Below are 21,728 nucleotides of genomic sequence, written 5' to 3' on the forward strand. Positions count from 1 at the left end.
AAAGGTTTTGCTGGGAACAAGGGCATCAATGGTGGATGCGAGACAGCAGATGAGCAAATTGGCATCTGCAGAAGTATCATAGTGAATGGAGGGACAAAGGCTAGGCAGTTGGGAGTTTGAAAGTGCAGTTCTAAGTTACTTGGGGGAAGAGTTTCTTTTCCCAAGGAAAGAGTTTTCTCCAAGCTCAGACATAAAGAAAATGAGGTTGAAGTGGGATAGAGGTATGTGGGTGCGATATAAGGAAGTTGTCAGAGATGGCTTAGTCAGTGATCGAGATCATGGAATAGAGAAGCCACTTAAGATGGCAAGTTCAAGGGGGCAGTCAAGAATATGGGTAGGAGAGTTTATATGGAGGGAGAGGCTGAGGAAGTACAGAAGGCAGTGAATTTAGACTAGAGAGAGGGCAAGGGGGAGCTGTGATGGAGATTGAAATCACAGAGAACGAGTGGTCACTCAGTGCAGAGGATGGGGGAGGAATGGAGGGAGGTTATTTCGGCAAGAAACTTATGGACAAGGAGCATTTTAAAGGTGAGGCAGGGTTGGAATAGGGTGAGGTGCTTGAAGGAGGAGAAGGTACCAAAGAAGCAGCAAGAAACATCCAAAGTGTGACTTTGTGATAAGAGCCACCCCACCACCACAGCAAATTGGACGGGACAGGTGGTGGAAAGTAAATGGTGAAGTAAATGTTTTTTGATTGCTTCATGGAAAATAAGTTTTATTTCCCTACACTACAGGTTGACAAATAAATACAAAACACAAATAAATCAGTTTCTGCAAGCATCAAAGAAAGGCAATTGCTGTAATCATTTAGAATATATCACAGAATATAAAAGATTTCGCTTTGAAATTTGGCATTATTTAACATTTAATTTGCCACACATGTACCAGACTGTAAAGAACTCCTTGAATATAGGAACTTGTTTTTTCAGGAAAAGTTAGCTATGCTTTACCTTGTCCTTACAAAAAATATACACTCTGGCTACTTTCACTGTCCTAAAAATAGGATTTTCCTGTCTTACTATCAATCATAAAAAGAACATCTACAAGTTGAATGTACAACTGCAAAGTGGGAGATGTTACAATCCTTATTTTCAGCCAATAAGCAATCAACTTATTTAAGGAAATAGGATGACGGCTGAAAGGATTTTCAAAAAATATGTGGAGCTGCTTGAATGGTTCAGCTTCTCCTCTTTTTCTGATAGATTCTGCTGACTGTTCATGCCTGATTCTCTGTTTTCATATGCCTTTAGTAGTTTCTCATGGGAGGGAAGGTTTTTTTTACTGATTTAGTATATATTCTACTATGAAAAGATTAATCCAAAGTCCATTTCCAACTAAACTTGGCTAGTGTTTTTGTTTCCATTAAGAGAAGCCAATGTGTCAGAGTAACCTTTCCATCAACTCTTTTAGTTTTACCATATGTGAAACAACCAGTCCCCGACTATATTAAATTATATTTCTGACAGCATATTGCGTTAAAAGGGGCGGCACCTTTAAGCTGCTGCATCAAAACACATTGTTGTGCCAACTGTGCCCAAAGTCAGTGACAAAACTACTGCAGGGACAAGAAAAAAAATGAGTACTTTTTTTCATTAAGATGTTATGACCACTTAAAATAATAGTGATAGAGAAAAAATATGGTGACAAGCACTGCACTCACTTGCATCTGGGGCCTGAAAATATAAGGTACTACTGCAGAGGAGGCAGCAGAAGGCGACAGATAAATGGGCCATTAACCAGAGTCCAAACAACTCACTCAATTATATTACATACTGAATTGTGCACACCGCCCACTTGTTGAATCCACCCAGAGCAAGGAAATGCCGACATCATCACTTTCATGCTGTTACTACTTTCTGTTTTTATTCCACATCACAGAGCAAAGAGAGAGAGAGAGAGGGAGAGGCAGGGACCAAGTAAACATATTCGAGAAATGTAGGGGGGGGGGGGCGAAAATAAATGACTGCGTGCAGCAAGTCCGTCGACATTCCTCATGAATTTGATCAACATTAACCTACGTCGTGCACCAAATTACACACACACACATCAACACCAACACCATAAAGCTGCCCCAGAATTAAAACAGCAGCAATTGCCCATGAATCTGACTGCACAGAACACGTCCCAGTAACACAGATCAGATCTGCACAAGTATCTTAATGTAGAGCAGAAATCCACTTACTGAGGAATGGGGAGCCAGCCTAATCTGATGGTTCAATGATTGTAAACATGCTGGACTTCTCACAACTTGGAGCACTTCACATTGCCATGGATACAGCAAGCAAAATCCTGCAGCAAAAACCCTTTGGTGAAAGGCAACCGTCGGTGCTGCTGCAAAACGTAGCGTCGTCTTTAGCCGGAGTGATGATAACCCAAGACAGGAAATGTCAGAACTGAGCCTGTGCAAAATGGTCGGTTTGACAGGCACTAGTAAAAACACCACAAAAAAAAAAGTTTCAGGGCCTGCCAATCGGACACCGTGAGTTCAGAGCAAAATTTGAACCTGTGCCAAGATCAACAAGCACAGAATTACTGTGCAGCATTCCCCCCCCCCCCACCACCACCACCCCCTGTTTACCAACCATTTATCTAACCGCTGGGTCACAAGAGAACACACAAACACCAGATGAAAGTCTCCCCAGAGTGACCCTCTTGGTCAAATAGGTTTTGTTTTAAAACAGCTGTGAGCGCAGGAAAGCTTAAACCAGCACCGATCACAGGCCTTGAGCAATTCTTCCCCCACCTCCTCTCTTGCAACTCAACACACTTTGTGAACCAGCAACAAAGAAAAAGAAGATTTTTTTTTTTTTGAAAAGTCAATAAAATGTGTCACCGAATCTAGTTTCGCTTTGCCAGGAACAGGGGAAAATCCCCAACTCAAAGCCAAAAACGGGTGAGCTGTCATCGAAAGGTTTTACAAAACAAACTAATAGCCTTTCAATAGAATAATGCACTTTTTAATATAAATAATCAACATAAATTAATTTGTTTTAATAATGCCATGGGTTCTTGACTAAAATAGACAAATGGCTTTTTTATTACTGAACAAACTTTAGATGTTTGAAAAAGTATAATACATAACTTGCATAGCTCATTTTCTTAACTATAATTTTTCCATGATGTGGAGATGCCCGTGATGGACTGGGGTGGACAAATGTAAGGAATCTTACAACACCAGGTTATAGTCCAACAGTTTTATTTCAAATAAAACTGTTGGACTATAACCTGGTGTTGTAAGATTCCTTATAATTTTTCCAAATTCATGTTACTATTACACATGGCAGAAGTTGACATTTTAAAAAATACAATTTAACCTTCTGTTTAAAAAAGTGACATTACACAGTAAAATATTATACTCGAATAACACTGCTTGTTCACTTGCTAGCAAAGATGGAGTGCAGCGGACTTCTAGTGGACCTGCACTGAACCATATTTGTTTTAGTTATTTGCATATCTGTTTCAGAATACTCCAGCCTGTTGCACACACTTCCTGTCATACAGCATTCCTCTCTCCCAACTGTCTTTGCTACAGGCTCAATACCACAAGCGAAAATGGGCAATAATCAAAATTGTGTCTGTGGATGTCATTAACCCCTTCACACAGGCCTACTGAAACTAATTTCCCACAAGGTCCTGTAAAGAAAAGTCCAGGAATCCTGCTGAAAAATAACTAAACAAGGACACTTGATACATCCACCCAGTTGTTCCCCTCCCCGATGTTTAGTTTCCTCCTTGTTGCTAACAAAATGTTTGGCAAAGTAGTGTGTAGATCACATGCGCAGCAGGTACAACCATTACGTTTGGCTCACTTAAAACAGCCTTCAGATAATGTGCCAGCACCATGCAAATGCTTCCCTTATGGGGTGGCAACAGGGGTGCAACAATTGACTGTAGTCAGCTGAAGCTCAGTGGTCGTTCTCTCGCCTCAGAATCAAAAGGTGTGGGTTCAAGTCCCACTCCAGAGATTTGAGCACAAAATCTAGGCTGACACCCCAATGCAATACTGAGGGAGCGTTGCAAGGTCTTACGATGAGATGTTGAACCAAAGCCCTGTCCGCCCTCTCAGATGGAAGTAAAAATCCCATGATGCTATTTCAAAGAGCAGGGAAGTTCTCCCCGGTTCTGGCCAATATTTATCCCTCAACCAACATCACTAAAAACAGACTAATCTGGTCATTATCTCATTGCTGTTTGTAGCACCTTGCTGTGCGCAAATTGGCTGCCATGTTTCCTACACGACAACAGTGACTACACTTCAAAAGTATTTAATTGGCTGTAAAGCACTTTGGGACGACCTGAGGACATGAAAGGTGCTATATAAATGCAAGTCTTTCTTTTTTTAGTATGTCTGCATTACAGTGCAGAGGGGGAAAAAAGCTCAGCTAGAGTTCTTGCTGCAGACAGCTCTTAAGGAACTCCTGCTGATAAATGTGTGCATGTGAATGTCAGGTGAGGACAGAACCAGGCTTGGATGTAATCCCTCCTACTTCTAAGTGGCCTGCAGACACTCACTGTTAGCAAACACAAAGAACAGCAACTTAGGCAAAATATTGGCAACTTGAAGACACTTGTGGAACTAAACCCCAGCAGCACACAAAAGCAAGAACGTAATTTTGAATGAACTTGCACAAGACCTTAGTTAGGCGCCAGTTAGACTATCATGTTTTGGACATCCCATTATAGGACTGATATAAAAGCAATGGAAAAGGTGCAGCGTAGATTCATAGAATTACACCAAAATTACAACACGGAAGCAGGCTGTTAGGCCCAACAATTCTGTGTTTGTGTTTATCCTCCACATAAGCAGGAGCCCAAATCTCAGGTACCCACCCCATTCCTGTATCGCTTTCTTTCAATCACCGAACCTAATCAATAACCTATTCTTCAATGTTGACATAGTGTCCACTTCAACACTAACTCTGTTAAGTGCATTCCACAGCCTCACAACACTCCATGTAAAAAAGCTTCTGTTGCTTTCTATCCTAAAGTAGGGAGGGAGGAGGCTCGGACCAGCATGGACCAGTTGGGCTGAGTGGCCTGTTTCTGATGCTGTAAATTCTATGCAGATACTTTACGTTTAATCTTATATTTGTGTCCTTACTCTGGACCCCTCAATCATCAGAAACAGTTTGTTCCCATCTTTTCTGTCCCTTCATAATTTTAAACATCTCTATCAAATTACCCCATATTCTTCTTTGCTTCAATGAAAACAGCTAAGAGAGACAGTTAAGGATTACAGTTGAGAAAGACTTGAGAAGTTGGCGCTTTTTTTAAACGAGAGCTGAGGAGGTTAAGGGGTAACCTTATAGAGACCTTCAAGATTATGATATGGTGAATAGTGATAGATTGTTTCTACTAGTTGGCAAGATGGTAATGTGAGGGCACAAATTATATGATAATCACAAAAAGGCACGGTAAGATAAAGGTCTTTACACAAAGGGTGGTTAGAATGTGAAATTCTCTGCTACAAATCATTGTTGAAACAGTCCATTAATTCTTTTAAGATGGATTTATAGATACATGCTTGAAAAAGAGGAATATTACAGGACATGAAGAGCAAACAGGAAAGTGGGATTAGACTAGGTGGCTCGTGTGGAGAAAAACACTGGCACACTGAATGACCTATTTCTGTGCTGGAACATTCTATGATTCATGGTTTTCAGGCGAGGAAGAGAGAAACCAGGGACAAATTAAAAAAATAAGAGTTGCTGTTAACTTCTGTTTAGTTAAATATGGATAAACAAATTGGAGTATTTCTTTGACAGTTTTCAGAGGCTGAATATTTTTAAACCATGGTTTTGAGTTGGATTTGAACCCAGACACAGAAGTTAAAAGGGCAATGGTCAAAATTACTGTACCACACAGTCTGCTAGTTTTATTTCTTAAAATTCTTACATGTTCTCTCCCCTTCAGGTTCTGAGCTCATGCCATTCCCCACTGAGAGAGTAATTCACTATAGACTGCTGTCCAAATCATCAATAATCCAAACATATTATTCAAACTTACTTCATTTAAAGCCCCAAGAGGAGTATTAGAAAATATCGTAACAAACTTCTACACCTTAGCCATAGCCACTCTGTAACCAACAGCTGGGAGCTACGGGTGAGAATCTGAGGGTGATTCGTTCCAGATGTGTACCTCATCTAACGGTAAGATTAGCCTCCACTTCCTAACAGCATGCAAGAGAGCATAAGCTCAATATGTATGGAATTGTGGGTGCAAACTTTTATCCCATAGCTCTCTGGCAAAGAAGAGCACTAAAGATCTTGAGACTTCCTGTTGATCATGCGTATTTCTTGCTGTCATAGTTTAGTAACATTTTTGTGACGCCAGTAACACAGAGGTAATGCTTAAATGAAAGACTTGCGTCTTTCACAACCTCAGAATGTCCCAAAGTGCTTTACAGCCAATGAAGTGCAGTCATTGTTGTACTGTAGAAAATGCGGCAGCCAATTTGCACACAGCAAGGTCCCACAAACAATAGCATGGTAACGACCAGATAATCTGTTTTAGTGATGTTGGTTGAGGGATAAATTTTGGCCAGGACACAGGGGGCAGCCCCCCACTCTTCTTCAAAATAGTGCCATGGGATCTTTTATGTCCACTTGAGAGGGCATTCGGGGCCTCGGTTTAAAATCTTATCCGAAAGACGGCACCTCCGAAGTGTCAGCCTGGATTACATGCTCAAGTCTCTGGAGTGGGACTTGAACCCACAACCTTCTCACTCAGAGACAAGAGTGTTACCACTGTGCTACAGCCGATACTGGTAAAGCCTGCTTCTATTTCATTTACGAGATAACAACGTAACACCTGCTAATCAGTTCTCCCACTGCTGTGGCATGAGTTGTCCAGCTTCATCCCCCATTTCGTGTGTCCTAGGTTGCAAGAAAGTTTTATTTTCTCCCTGATCTTAGACCCGTATTTTATTGTCATCCTCACTTCCTAACCGCAGGTTCATCTTTTTGTTATTATTAACCAAAAACATTTGCTTACAGCCTGTGCATCTTTGCTTTGCCTACCAAAACCCTAGCCTCCCGACTCCTTGGGTCCCACGCTCTCAAGTAATGCACAATCTTGCCCCACTGACTTCAAGAGGCTCCCACACCTCTCTTCCTCAACCACCACTTCCAATGACTTCCTGGGTCTGAGCCCCTCTGCCAGCTGTCCTCTGGAAACCATGACCTCGGACCCCAGAGCTGTATCCTGTACAGTCTTCATTATTTTTCCCAGCAGTACCAGCTATGGAGGAGCTGTGCTCTGTCCCGCAATCATCTGCTGGAAACCACAATCTTGCAACCCCGTTTGCCCTCTCAGGTGGACATAAAATATCCCATGGCACTATTTCGAAGAAGAGCAGGGAAGGGGGGGGGGGGGGTTTCCCCGGTGTCCTGGCCAAAATTTATCTTGCAACCCCGCGTCCCTTTCAATACGCTCTGGCAAGCTGCCCTCTCTTCCTCAGCCACTCATCTTTGGTTATTTTTCCCGACATTTCAAAAATTTGCCTGCTCTAAAACTGAGGAGGGTTCTGTTGGTGGTTTGGGGGAGGAGAGGGTTCTGCTGAACATGTGGGGGGCAGGAGTCTGCTGGAGGTTCACGGGGAGGATCCTGATGGAGGCCAGATGGAGGGCAATTGGTAATCAGACTTTTCCTCTCAAACAGAAATTACCATTCACCCCAGCAGCTTTCATTCCTCTCCCAAAAATAACAACTCCCCAATTGCAATACATTGTGTTACATTATGTAATGCAGTTGTCATTATAAAACCGATCCTCTGATTCACCAGCAGCAATGCTATGAGGATCCACTCATTATAGAGAAAAAAATTCCCCCCTTCCTCCCATCAGTAGAATTTTTGCCTATACTGGATACCAAACAAATTACCACAGTCTATTAAATAAATGTATTTGCTGCAACAAGTTAGAAATCAAAGAAAATTGAAGTGTATTGATAAACATCAGGTATAAGGGGAAGAATTGTCCTGGTCATTGTGTGCAGCAACATCATAAATGCATTCATATAGAAAACATTTACAATTTACAATTTAGAAATGCAGAGCAGAGAAAATCTTCCTCTGATGACACTATACATAATGACCCGCGCACTTTCTCCACTATGATGTTACTGAAGGTGGTTTGAATTATCAATTTTTTTTAAACACAAGAACATTCAAATCACATTTTGAGCGCGTAGAAAGAATCAATTCCATAAGATCGAATACAGCAGTCAGCTTTTAACTTAATTTAAATAAAGAAAACACACATACAGAAATGGACTGGAACAGAAATAATTTAAAACAGTGAATTTTTACTGGCAATACAGTGGGGAGGTCGCACTTCACTGATCCGGTCAGTCTCGCTCTACAATAATTTTAACTAAGTGAACCAGTGGAACAACCAGTCCAAATAATCTACTGGATTGCAACAGCATGTTTGTTTCCCTGCAGATAACTTTGTAGCACAGTACAGTCACAATTTTTGCAGATGAAACACTGGAACAATGCTGAATCACCTAGAAATGGAGGACAGTGTCACAGCAGGTCACACAATATCACAATCAGAGGGGGAAGCTGTTCAACACACACACAAAGGCAATAAAGTTCATTGTTAAAACACAACACAGGTTATTTTCTCAAATGCATATTTTATATCACTAATTATGTCACCTTCAGAGCTCACTGGATTCATGCCAAATGTCAGAAGATTGGAAAATAACAAATGTGACTCCCATCTCCAAAAGGTGGGGGGGGGGGGTGTGTATCATCAAATTACAGACCTGTAAGTCTTACTTTCATTGTTGGGAAAGGTGTTTAAAAGTATTATGAGGTTTAACATAAGGGAGCACGTTGAGGTGCATCAGCTAATCCGAGACAGTCAGCAAGGTTTTAGGAGTGGAAGGTCATGCTCGACTAATTTATTGGATTTCCTTGAGAAGGTGACAGTGCAGTTGATAGGGGCGAGACAGTGGATGTTACTTACCTGGATTTCAGGAAGGCATTTGACACTGTTCCACATAATAGGCTAATACATAAGGTCCAAGCCCGTGGGATAGATGAGAATGTATTAAAATGGATTGACAAATGGTTGGTTGGTAGATGACAAGTTGTAGTTCATGGGCAGGTATCTGGTTGGCACCCAATGAAGTGCCACAAGGTTCAGTGTTAGGGCCACTGTAATTTCTAATTTTTATAAATTATTTCAATGGAACGTCAAATGGAATTTCAATGGAATGTCAAAAGTGTCCAAATTTGCAGACAATACCAAATTGGGAGCAGTGGCAAATGATGAATATCAATGCACACAAATTAAAGGGGTCTTGATAACCTTGATCAGTGAGCGGAGAAATGGCAGTTTAATACATCGAAATGTAAGGTTATGAGATTGGACAGAGGGAAGGTTGATGGGGACTATGTGCTAAATAGGAATTAGGTACTTGAGGTATCGGAGTACGAGAGAGATCTTGGGGGTCTGAGTGAACTAAACCATCAACACAATGTCCCCAGCAAACAGAATATTGGGATGCATAGCAAAGACTGTAACATATAAATCTAGACAGGTGCTTTTAAAACTGTACTTGACCTTGGCAAGACCACATCTGGAGTACGATGTGCAGTTTTGCTCTCTCTATTTCAAAAAGGATATTCAGTTATTGGAGGGGGTAGAGAGGAGGGCTACATGGTTGATCCCAGAACTTAAGATGATTATGTATGAGGAAATATTGACTACTTTGGGTCTTTTCTCTCTTGAAAAGAGAAGACTGAGAGGGGGATATGATAGAAGTGTTTAAAATTATGAAAGGATTGGACAAATTGGATCCAAGTAGGTTTTTCTGCCGTGTACAGAATTTAAGCACAATGAGTCATATTTACAAATAAAAGAACAATAAAAGAAAATAGGAAATGCAGCAGGAAGTTTTTTTTTTACTAAAAGGGTGGTAAGTATGTGGAACAGATTACTGGGGGAACAAGAAACTTTAATGAGATTCAGGAAGGATCTATACAGGTTCTTGTCAACAAATTGTATTCCGAGCTATTAGAAACCAAAGGAATAATGGGCTCGATGGACCAAAGGTGTGTTCTCCTGCCTGATCTCATTGAAACATACAAAATTCTTACAGGGCACGACAGGGTAGATGCAGGGAGGATATTTCCCCTAGCTGGGGAGTCTAGAACCAGGGGTTACAGTCTCAGAATAAGGGGTAGGCCATTTAGGACTGAGATGAGGAGAAATTTCTTCACTCAGAGGGTGGTGAATCTTTGGAATTTTCTACCCCAGAGGGCTGTGAAGGCTCAGTCATTGAGTACATTCAAAACAGAGACTGATAGATTTCTAGATATTAAAGGCATCAAGGGATATGGGGATAGTACAGGAAAATGGCGTTGAGGTAGAAGATCAGCCGTGATCTTGTTGAATGGCAGAGCAGGCTCGTGGGGCCGGATGGCCTACGCCTGCTCCTATTTCTTATGTTCTTATGTAAACTGTTACTATATTACTGTACTACCAAAAAAATTCTAAACGGCTTTAAACAAAATCTTTAACACTTCTAATGAGTTAACACTCGCAAAGCACGTCTCAAGGTGACTCAAACAAAACTGTCGGTTGCAGTTAAGGAAGCCATATACACACTGTATAACTGCATTCTTGCCTTTCCACAGCACACCTGTTCCCCTTCATTTGTACTGGAGCTTGTTCTGTCGTGTGTATCATAAGGAAGAGTACAGATGATTATGGGGAGAAATTCCATATGTACATAGTACGTAATTGGTCTGGAGTCCAGTGTCCGCAAAAGTGCCACAGCCAAAAAAATTAGCACTACCCGACATCCCAGAAACAGCAACACATCAGACTAGTGTTTACCCAGGAGATTAGGCTAGCATTTTCAAATACAGTGTTTAAATTGTCGATGGATAGATAGACGGACAGAAAGAAAGGAAAATAAAGAACATGCATCTATATAGCGCCTTTCATGACCTCAGGACACCTCAAAGCTCTTCACAGCCAATGAAATACTTTTGAGATGTAGTCACTGTTGTAATGTGGGGAAACGCAGCAGCCAATTTATGCACAGCAAGGTCCCACAAACAGCACTGAGATAGATGACCAGATAATCTGTTTTCGGTGGTGTTGGTTGATGGATAAATGTTAGCCAGGAGAACTCCCCTGCTCGTCTTCAAAAAGTGCCATGGAATTTGTTATGTACACCTCTCATCCGAAAGGCGGCACCTCTGATAGCGCAGCACTGGATTACGTACTCATGTTTCTGGAACTTGAATCCATGACCTTCTGACTTGATGCCAATTCAAAGTGGTATGAAATAGCCCTCTAGAAGAGCCCCACACCTCATGGCTTTAGTTATACTGCCACGTTTGTGTTGTTGCACACCCAAAAAAACATTGTATCAATGCAAAAGTAACTATAACTGCACCCAAAGAAGGAATAAGTACCTGTATGTCAGGTGTGGTTGGCAGGATGTACTGCCCTGATCAAGTGATTACACACAATTAAAACAGTTTCAGGGAAAAACTGTACCTGATGTTGCTATATTTGAGTTAAACCAAAGCAAATAAAAGTGAAAGAATGCATTATCAATAGAACTGTTAATTCTATCAGTGATGTTGAAAAGGAAGATGGTTTACTCTTCCCTTTTAAACAAAATGTCTGACTCTGTTCAACCTCCAAGGGACTGTAAGAGAGGAAACTGTGCCTGCCTGCTACCACTCGAACACTGGCTTCCGAGGCAGCATGTCCCACAGAGATGGATACAGCAACCTTGCCATTCTATCAATTTATCATGAAAGGGTGCAGCAGACTGATGGGGTAGATTATTCCCCAACTCAATCGTTTAGAAATTGACTTTTAAAATTGGAAAATAACTGCGGAGAATATTCTTAAGGGAGATACTCCAAGTAACAAGCTGAAGATCATCTAGGAACATTAGAAACTGGAGTAGGCCATTCAGCCCCTCGAGCCTGCTCTGCCATTCAATTAGATCATGACTGATCTCAACCTCAACTCCATTTACTTGCCTTTTCTCCATATCCCTTGGTACCCTCGCCTAACAAAAATCGATCAATCTCAGTCTTAAAAGCTCCAATTGTCCCAGCATCCACAGCCTTTTGGGGGAAGAGAGTTCCAAATCTCTACTACCCTTTGTGTGAAATAGGGCTTCCTGATTTCTAAAAGCTGAACAGGCAGCTGTGAACTGAGGCAAGATTTAGCTTACAGTAATAAACTTGTGAACATGTACATTCTTATTTAAACAAATCCTTAAAGGAAATCTGAGGACACATCAGTGGAATAATGGCCACTGCCACCGAGTAGCTTTCATCATTTTCGTTGGTTGAAAATTTTAAAAAGAGATTATCCTGGGCACAACAAAACCTGTGTTACTTGGAGGTTGTGGTTCTGAGCTAGTCCCCTTACACGAGAGATCCAAAGCAGTTTTCTTTAGTGTAATAATGGGATTCTCATTTTGCTGAAGGATAGAGGGGAAGGGCACTTTTCTTGTATGAAAGAGTGACACCATGGGGACAGTGGAATTCCTCAGAGGCACAGAAACTTCAATAGCTTCCATTAAAAAGTGCATTTGTCTTACAGCTAATTTAATTACGACATTTTAAAAGGTTTTTGATTTATACAACGAAAAAGCCTCTTCTTGAATGGTTCTGGTTTGGTCCAAATGGGCCTTACGGACAACTGCTGGATAATTTGAGGCACGATAACAGTCAGGTATTTTGAGTAACAGTCACGACTCACCAAACATGAAAACAGCTATTTGTTTCAAGTTTGCAAATTTTTGGCAATTGGTGCAAGTAACTGATTAATTCACATCTCTCAGCACTACCCCCCAGCCAAAAGAAGTAGTAATTCTGAAACCAAAAACAAACAGAGGTCCTCAAGATCCCAGAAATGCCTTTGCTATAGGCCTTAGTAACAAAAATAAAATTAACAAGCAGCTGCAGGGAAAATAGAAACCTAAGTGATAGTCATACCTGATGAACACTTCCAACCTTTGCTGACGGCAACAAATGGAAATGTAGATTATAGGAAACACTGCGTGGGCCGAGTTAAACAGAAAAACAATTTCTGACTTCCAGGTCTGCAGATGGTGCTGTACAGTAGGTCAAGTGGTTTTTGCACACTCTGTACTATCTTGTCGTGTGACGTACTGAAAGCACAGCACCATCTACAGGGCTGGAGCAAGAAAGCAGAAACATATACTGAATATTGCAACTTCTACTATGACTTTTTTTTTTAAAGGGGCAACATCTTACATCCAGGAGCACAGGGAAAGAGCCAGAAACTTGTTCAATCCCTCGTTAAAACCTATTTACAAAAACAGGTCGAATTCACAACAACTTGATTTCTACACTGGTCATATTTTTCAGGCAGCTTTTCAAGTTCTGACATGTAAGTGCCTGAACATTTTGTTCAGCGGCCTTCCATTTCTGTACGAGGGTACATTGTTACAATACAGTTCAAGGTTGCACCGACTTTCTTGTCTAGTTCACATCTCAACTGGTACTGCCTTGTTTGCAGTTGCCAACTGCGCATTCAATGAAGCCTCAAAATGCTGCCATTACTCACTGTACAACAGACAACAATGAACAAGAAAGCACTTGCTTAACACATTAGGGACTGTTTTTGTACAAGGCATTGCACAGTGCCAAGATGGACACAAGACTGTTAAAGGTCATGATAAATTGACACCTCTGAATTCATCATTCTCACTCGATTCTTTTTGGCTAACTTTTTACCAAAATATTTAGATGTCGATAGTACAACATTGTACTGCATCATTGCTGCTAATTTGAGCACTGTCCACAGGAATGAAGACTAATGCAAAGTAACTATTTAAGACTTCTACCATACCCTGAATCCAACGAAAACCCTGGCTGATTTATTTCCTCTTGCGCAGCCAACCGTAGCACCTCAACTGCTGCCCTGGTTGAGCTTGGTTAAATGGGAACCATCATTTACCAACTTAATAAGGTGCTCAATGATGGTCCAGCATTTTAAGAGTGTCAAAATACTATGTCACAGAGTAATGGCAAAGATTAGAGTGGAGGGATCAGACATCGGGATGAGAAGGCAAACATCGGACATCAGGATCAGAGTGGGGGATAGTGGGGGGGGGTCCAAGCAACATTGTTTTCGAAGGTATGTTTATTTAATTTGTTTGCAATGGGAAATGTAATTTTATTTCATTTATTTAGTTTTTTTTCCCACTGATCCAGCCCTTCCCGCCTGGTTTTACCAGGTGTGGATGGGAAGTTGTAGGAAAGCCACCCAGATAACGTTAAAATCTTTTTAACTATCCAATACACAAAAAATAAACTACCTTAAGCACCTCAATGAAGTATATTTGCTCCTTTAATTATTAGCCCGCCAGATTTAAGTGGGGTCGGGATTTCCTGGTGACTTTTGTACGCATGTAGACCAAGTAATTACAGGTCAGTCAGCCTAACCTCGGTGGTGGGCAAATTACTGGAATCAATTCTGAGGGACAGGATAAACTGTCACTTAGAAAGACACGGACTAATCAAGGGCAGTCAGCACAGATTTGTTAAGGGGAGGTCGTGTCTGACTAACTTGATTGAATTTTTCAAGGAGGTGACAAGGAGGATCGATGAGGGTAGCGTAATTGATGTAGTCTACATGGATTTTAGCAAGGCTTTTGACAAGGTCCCACATGGCAGATTGGTCAAAAATGTAAAGGCCCATGGGATCCAAGGGAGAGTGGCAAGTTGGATCCAAAATTGGCTCAGTGGCAGGAAGCAAAGGGTAATGGTTGACGGGCGTTTTTGCGACGGGAAGGCTGTTTCCAGTGGGGTACCGCAGGGCTCGGTACTAGGACCTTAGCTTTTTGTGGTATACCTTAACGATTTGGACTTAAACGTAGGGGGCATGATTAAGAAATTTGCGGATGACACAAAGATTGGCCGTGTGGTTGACAGTGAGGAGGAAAGCTGTGGACTGCATGAAGATATCAAAAGACTGGTCAGATGGGCAGAAAAGTGGCAAATGGAGTTCAATCCGGAGAAATGTGCGGTAATGCATTTGGGGAGAGCAAACATGGCAAGGGAATACACAATAAATGGGAGGATACTGAGAGGTGTAGAGGAAGTGAGGGACCTTGGAGTGCATGTCCACAGATCCCTGAAGGTAGCAGGACAGGTAGATAAGGTGGTTAAGAAGGCATATGGAATGCTTTCCTTTATTAGCCGAGGTATAGAATATAAAAACAGGGATGTTATGCTGGAACTGTATAAAACACTAGTTAGGCCACAGCTTGAGTACTACGCACAGTTCTGGTCAGCACATTACAGGAAGGATATAATTGCACTCGAGAAGGTGCAGAGGAGATTTACGAGGATGTTGCCAGGATTGGAGAATTTTAGCTATGATGACAGATTGGATAGGCTGGGGTTGTTTTCCTTGGAACAGAGGAGGCTGAGGGGTGATTTGATTGAGGTGTACAAAATTATGAGGGATCTAGATAGAGTGGATAGGAAGGACCTATTTCCCTTAATGGAGGGGTCAATAACCAGGGAGCATAGATTTAAAGTGATTGGTAGAAGGATTAGAGCGTAAATGAGGAAAAAAAAATTCACCTAGAGGGTGGTGGGGGTCCAGAACTCACTGTCTGAGAGGGTGGTAGAGGCAGAAACCCTCAACTCATTTAAAAAATACCTGGATGTGCACCTGAATTGCTGTGACCTGCAGGGCTACGGACCAAATGCGGGAAAATGGGATTAGGCTGGGTAGCTCATTTCTCAGCCGGCGCGGACACCATGGCCCCAATGGCCTCCTTCTGTGCCGTAAATTTTCTATGATTTCTATGATTCTATGCACAGAGATTTGCCTGAGACTCATTCAAAAATCCTCATCCAATTGATTAAAAAGAGGGTGCAACAAACCCTTACCCAAATTCAACTGTGAGACTATCTTGGGGAATAACCTGGGTGAATCCAAGAGCAACTCTTACCTCATAACAAAGCAATAGGGCTAATCTACAAGTAATTCTGCAGGCTGAAACTAACACTATTAAAAATGTCCTCTTCTAGGCAATACATTTCCAATCACATGTTCAAAGAATTTCAAACAATGGGCCCACAGTTGATGAAGGACTACATTAAGAACCCATTATTAATTGAGGGATGTCTATTTGGGTGCAACTATCAAACAGCTTGCAGTAAATAAGACACAAAAGGGGCTTGATGCTAATGGTTCATGAAAGACTATGATCAGAGTCACATGTAACAGAAAAGAACTGGGCTTCAGACCTAGCTCAATTACTGCATTTATTCCAGCATTAATGAACTTTGGTTTACGGCAAGATCTATTCATCCTGCCATGTACATTCTGCAAATTCCCTCCACTTGATATAATAAACTTGGATATACAAAGATTTCCTGGAACTGAGTAGGATCTCAATCACTAACAAGGGAAGATCTTGAACTAAAAATTGACAGCAGTCAAAAATATTCCAGCTGGCAAAGCAGAATCTGACCATTGTGCTCCTTGATAGGTCAATGGCTCTGGGTGTGATCTGGAGCAAAACAAGTAACCTCAAAGCCCTCCTTAATGTAGTGTGACACCTTTACACCATACCCCTAACCTTGAAGATTAGCTTTAGATTTAGCAGCAACATTTCCATTTGGCAATCAAAAACACCTTTTCCATCAAATCGAAACTGAATCAGTTGCAACTTCCAAGGCAGGGTAGAAAGTCGTATTTATGAAGTAAGATATCAAGGCATGCACTATTGCAGACTGTAGCTGGTAATCAAAGAGGGCAATAAACGCACCCTCAAAAAGCCACTGACTGCAACTGAGTTGCCCTGAGATGAACAAAATCCAGCCAATGAATTTTAAAATTCTCATCCTTGTTTTCAAATCCCTCCATAGTCTTGCCCTTCCCCATCTTTGTAACCTCCTCCAGTGCGACAACCTTTCGAGATCTCTGCACTCCTCCAATTCTTACTTCTTGCGCATCCCCAATTTTAATCACTCCACCATTGGCAGCCGTGCCTTCAGCTACCTAGGCCCTAAGCTCTGGAATTCCCTCCCTAAACCTGTCCGCCTCTCTACCTCTCTCGCAACAACAACTTGCATTTATATAGCGCCTTTAACATAATAAAATGTCCCAAGGCGCTTCACGGGAGCGTTATCAAACAAAATTTGAGACTGAACCACATAAGAAGATAGTAGGACAGGTGATCAAAAGCTTGGCCAAAGAGGTAGGTTTTAAGGAGCATCTTAAAGGAGAAGAGAGACGTAGAGGTTTAGGGAGGGAATTCCAGAGCTTAGGGCCTAGGCAACTGAAGGCATGGCCGCCAAGGGTGGAGCGATTAAATTCAGGGATGCGCAAATGGCAAGAACTGGAGGAGCACAGAGATCTCGGAGGGTTGTAGGACTGGAGGAGGTTACAGAGATAGGGAGGAGCAAGGCCATGGGAGGATTTGAAAACAAGGATGAGAATTTTAAAAACGAGTCATTGCCGGACCGGAAGCCAATGTAAGTCAGCGAGCACAGGGGTGATGGGTGAACAGTACTTAGTGCGAGTTAGGATACGGGCAGCAGAGTTTTGGATGATCTCAAGTTTATGGAGGGTGGCAGATAGGAGGCCAGCCAGGAGAGTTTTGGAATATTTGAGTCTAGAGGTAACAAAAGCATGGATAAGGGTTTCAGCAGCAGATGAGCTGAGGCAGGGGCGGAGACGGGCGATGTTACGGAGGTGGAAATAGGTAGCCTTGATGATGGAATGGATGTGTGTTTGGAAGCTCATCTCCGGGTCAAATAAAACGCCAAGATTGCGAACGGTCTGGTTCAGTCTCAGACAGTTGCCAGGGAGAGGAATGGTGGCTAGGGAACGGAGTTTGCGGTGGGGACCAAAGACAATGGCTTTGGTCTTCTCAATATTTAGTTGGAGGAAATTTTTGCTCATCCAGTACTGGATATCAGACGAGCAGTGTGACAAATCATAGAGACAGTGGAGGGGTCCAGAGAGGTGGTGGTGAGGTAGAGCTGAATGTCGTCAGTGTATATGTGGAATCTGACGTCGTATTTTTGAATGTCGCCGGGAGGCAGCATTTTGATGAGAAATAGGAGGGGACCAAGGATAGATCCTTGGGGGACTCCATAGGTCTCCTCCTTTAAGGCGCTCCTTAAAACTTACCTCTTTGACCAAGTTTTTGGTCATCTGTCTAATATCTCCTTATGTGGCTCGGTGTCAAATTTTGTTTGATAACGCTCCTGTGAAGTGCCTTGGGATGTTTTACTACTTCAAAGTCGCCACATAACTGCAAGTTGTTGTTGTTGTTGATAACCGACCATACAAGTTTGGAGGGCCCCGTGCACATTCTTTCTATGTCCTAGAGTGTTCATATATTCTTCCTCTCACTCAGCTAGTTGAAGAAGAGCCTCTTGGATAACTGATTTTCCATATCAAGAGAGAATATTCAGAATAACCGCAGAACCTGTCACCTGAACCAAGGTGTATCCAACACATGTGTTTTAATCCAAGCGTAAAATCCAAAAGCTTTCTTAGATCAGACCACCTTCCTGTAGTATTAACCCAAAGGGACAAGGGCATTCGCGCCAGACAAGTGCCAGGCAATGACCAACTCCAACAAGAGAGAGTCTAACCACCTCCCCTTGACATTCAACAGCATTACCATCGCCGAATCCCCCACCATCAACATCCTGGGGGTCACCATTGACCAGAAACTTAACTGGACCAGCCATATAAATACTGTGGCTACGAGAGCAGGTCAGAGGCTGGGTATTCTGCGGCAAGTGACTCACCTCCTGACTCCCCAAAGCCTTTTCACCATCTACAAGGCACAAGTCAGGAGTGTGATGGAATACTCTCCACTTGCCTGGATGAGTGCAGCTCCAACAACACTCAAGAAGCTCGACACCATCCAGGACAAAGCAGCCCGCTTGATTGGCACCCCATCCACCACCCTAAACATTCACTCCCTTCACCATCAGCGCACCGTGGCTGCAGTGTATACCATCCACAGGATGCACTGCAGCAACTTGCAAAGGCTTCTTCGACAGCACCTCCCAAACCCGCGACCTCTACCACCTAGAAGGACAAGAGCAGCAGGCACATGGGAACAACACCACCTGCACGTTCCCTTCCAAGTCACACACCATTCCGACTTGGAAATATATCGCTGTTCCGTCATCGTCGCTGGGTCAAAATCCTGGAACTCCCTTCCTCACTGCACTGTGGGAGAACCTTCACCACACGGACAGCAGTGGTTCAAGAAAGCGGCTCACCACCACCTTCTCAAGGGCAATTAGGGATGGGCAATAAATGCCAGCCTCGCCAGCGACGCCCACATCCCATGAACGAATGATTTTTTAAAAATTAGAAACCCATTAAATGCAACTGGCTGCGGCTGGTCCGATATTTGAAGGTTGGGCTCTACTCGGGCTACTGGATTCCCAGAAGGAACTGCATCGAATTCCAGTACCAGCTGGGAGGAGAATGCCTCAGTTTTTTGTACTATTCTCGGGTCCACCCTCATTATTACTATCTCTTCCTCAATATCTTCCTCCCCATTGCCCTCCAATTCCTCTTCCGCCAGGACATCCAAATAGGAGAATAACGAATACATTTGAATCAGCCAAACCAGTAACCAGCTGACTAATCACGAAAGTTCACTTGTCAATGGCAGGTACGGTAATATTGTGATTAAAGTATGGTACTGGCAACACAGAAATCATGAGCTCAAATCCCACCGTGGCAAGTTGTGAAATTGGATTCATTAAATCTGGTAATTTGTAGGTTAGCAACAAAAAAGAATTACTACAAAGGTTGCTAGAGTGTCAGAAATGCTTAAGTCCTTCAGTGAAGGGAATCTGTCATCCCTACCTGATCAGGCCTACATGTAAATCCAGTCCTACACCTCATGGTTGACTCTTCATGCCATCTGAAGTATCCAAGCAAGCTACTCAGTTGTAAAAACAATTACTCAAGGCGGCCCATCACCACCTCTCAGGGCAACGAAGGATGGGCAATAAATGCAGATTTGCCAGAGTCCAACAACAGATATAAAAAAAACTGTGCACCATCGATCACCGATAGTCCTATCACTATTTAATTTTCCCCCATCTTGGGATGAGATCATCTATGGTTGCATGCTACTCAACATCTGCAAATAGATGAAAAGTATAGAGCAATTAGGGATATCTTGAACCCAATGAGCATTCCAAATCTAGATGGTCACCACTCACTGTCTCTCCCAGGAAGGATATAACAGGGTGAGAGCACTTTGAAAGCAAAGGGAATAGAAGGGGACTGCCTACATTGAAAATGCCTCAAATATGCCCCTGACTGAAAAGGAGTTCCAGGTTAAACAGGTTGAGCCATAATAAATAAGCTGAGCTAACTAGTTGGCAGCCCTTGAGAGTCGTGTGCTTACTTGGAAAACAATTTTGTTTAGATATTCCTTTCCTAATATGGGAAAGGGGGCTCATAAGAGAAAAACTCACCTTGGCTAGGCTGGAAATAATAATTCTGTATAAATGTACGGTGCATTTAAAACCAGAAGCCGTATTAACACGAGACTGAAAACTGACCTCCCAGTGGAGGAAGAGAAGCCAACTTGAACAGATAAAGACTGGAGCAATTTGGAAGTTGATTGATCAGGGTAAACAATAGGTCCTGAGCTGGAAATCCCATCTCTTCCTCTTCAGATTCGTCAAATAGGACTAATCCATTAACTGGTTGATACTCTATATTGGCAGATGTCTTCAAGAACCAGGAAGAGAGTTGGCTAGTTCTAACCAGAATAAACCAGCTTCACATGGCTGGAAGGTTTTAGAACTTGCACTTTATCTTAAATACACCATTTTGTTAATTCTACACTACAGAATCGGACCAACTGAGGAAACATAATTCTGATATTCATCTTCAAAAGCTAAAATGGATTAATGCACTCTTGCCTGCTTTAACACTCTTTGAATCATGGCTCCCTATCTCTAAGTTCTGGATCTGGTAAGAGCTCTTCCTGTAATGGAGTAAGAGTGGAAATTGATCCAGTCTATTGCTGTCTCAATTACTGTTTTACATTGGTAATTCCGAATACTCTCAGTCTCTGCACAATGTATTTTTGTTTAGTTCGATTAATTTTATTTAATCACTTACTGGGAAACCGCTGGGTGAAAATTCTTGGATATTGTGAGATTGGCAGGGTGTGAAGAAACTTCTCCCTTTAGCAGGCTACGTTGCTCACTGGGTCTGAATGACAAAATAAAGACCTCGCCCAGGTAGTCTCTTTTTATTCCAAATATATAGGGACCAAAAAAAAGTGCATCTGAAGTCTTAGTCTCCTGCTATAATCAAATTGCCTCCTTGTGATACAGTCTGTATCCCTGTTTGACATCAGAATACTAAGCCCTAAATTTTATAAGTTAACATAGAAGCATAGAATGATACAGCACAAAAGGAGGCCATTCAGCCCATCATGCCCATGCTAGCTCTTTGAAAGAGCTGTTCAATTAGTCCCACTACCCTGCCCTTTCCCCACAGCCATGTAAATTTTTCCCCTTCAAGTATTTAACATGGAGACCAGAACTGTGCCTAGTATTCTAAGTATGGGCTAATTCAATTAAATAGTCAGGGGCTGCAATGGGAGGACGGCAGGGTTGGTATTCTAGAAGGATGAATTCAAAGGGGCTGAACGGTCTTACCATTTAATCCTACCTTATGATT

General features: G+C 42.2%; 1 protein-coding gene across 11 annotated transcripts in view; it reads right to left on the reverse strand.

Moving 5' to 3' along the window:
- The window catches only part of LOC137334827 (ataxin-7-like protein 1), a 226,182-nt gene that overhangs the window by 127,310 nt on the left and 77,144 nt on the right, over nucleotides 1-21,728 (reverse strand). For 2 of the 11 annotated variants that reach the window (XM_067999842.1, XM_067999839.1), the window contains exon 1: nucleotides 12,989-13,107. The exons of 7 other annotated variants lie outside the window; for them this stretch is intronic. The gene's annotated coding sequence lies outside the window, so the exon portion shown is untranslated. Of the gene's footprint in view, nucleotides 1-2,182; nucleotides 2,506-12,988; nucleotides 13,108-21,728 lie in introns of those variants that run through there. 2 more of the 11 variants (XM_067999840.1, XM_067999838.1) reach the window with 1 other exon arrangement.

This window comes from Heptranchias perlo, chromosome 18, assembly GCF_035084215.1.
Source record: "Heptranchias perlo isolate sHepPer1 chromosome 18, sHepPer1.hap1, whole genome shotgun sequence".
Classification (NCBI taxonomy): domain Eukaryota; kingdom Metazoa; phylum Chordata; class Chondrichthyes; order Hexanchiformes; family Hexanchidae; genus Heptranchias; species Heptranchias perlo.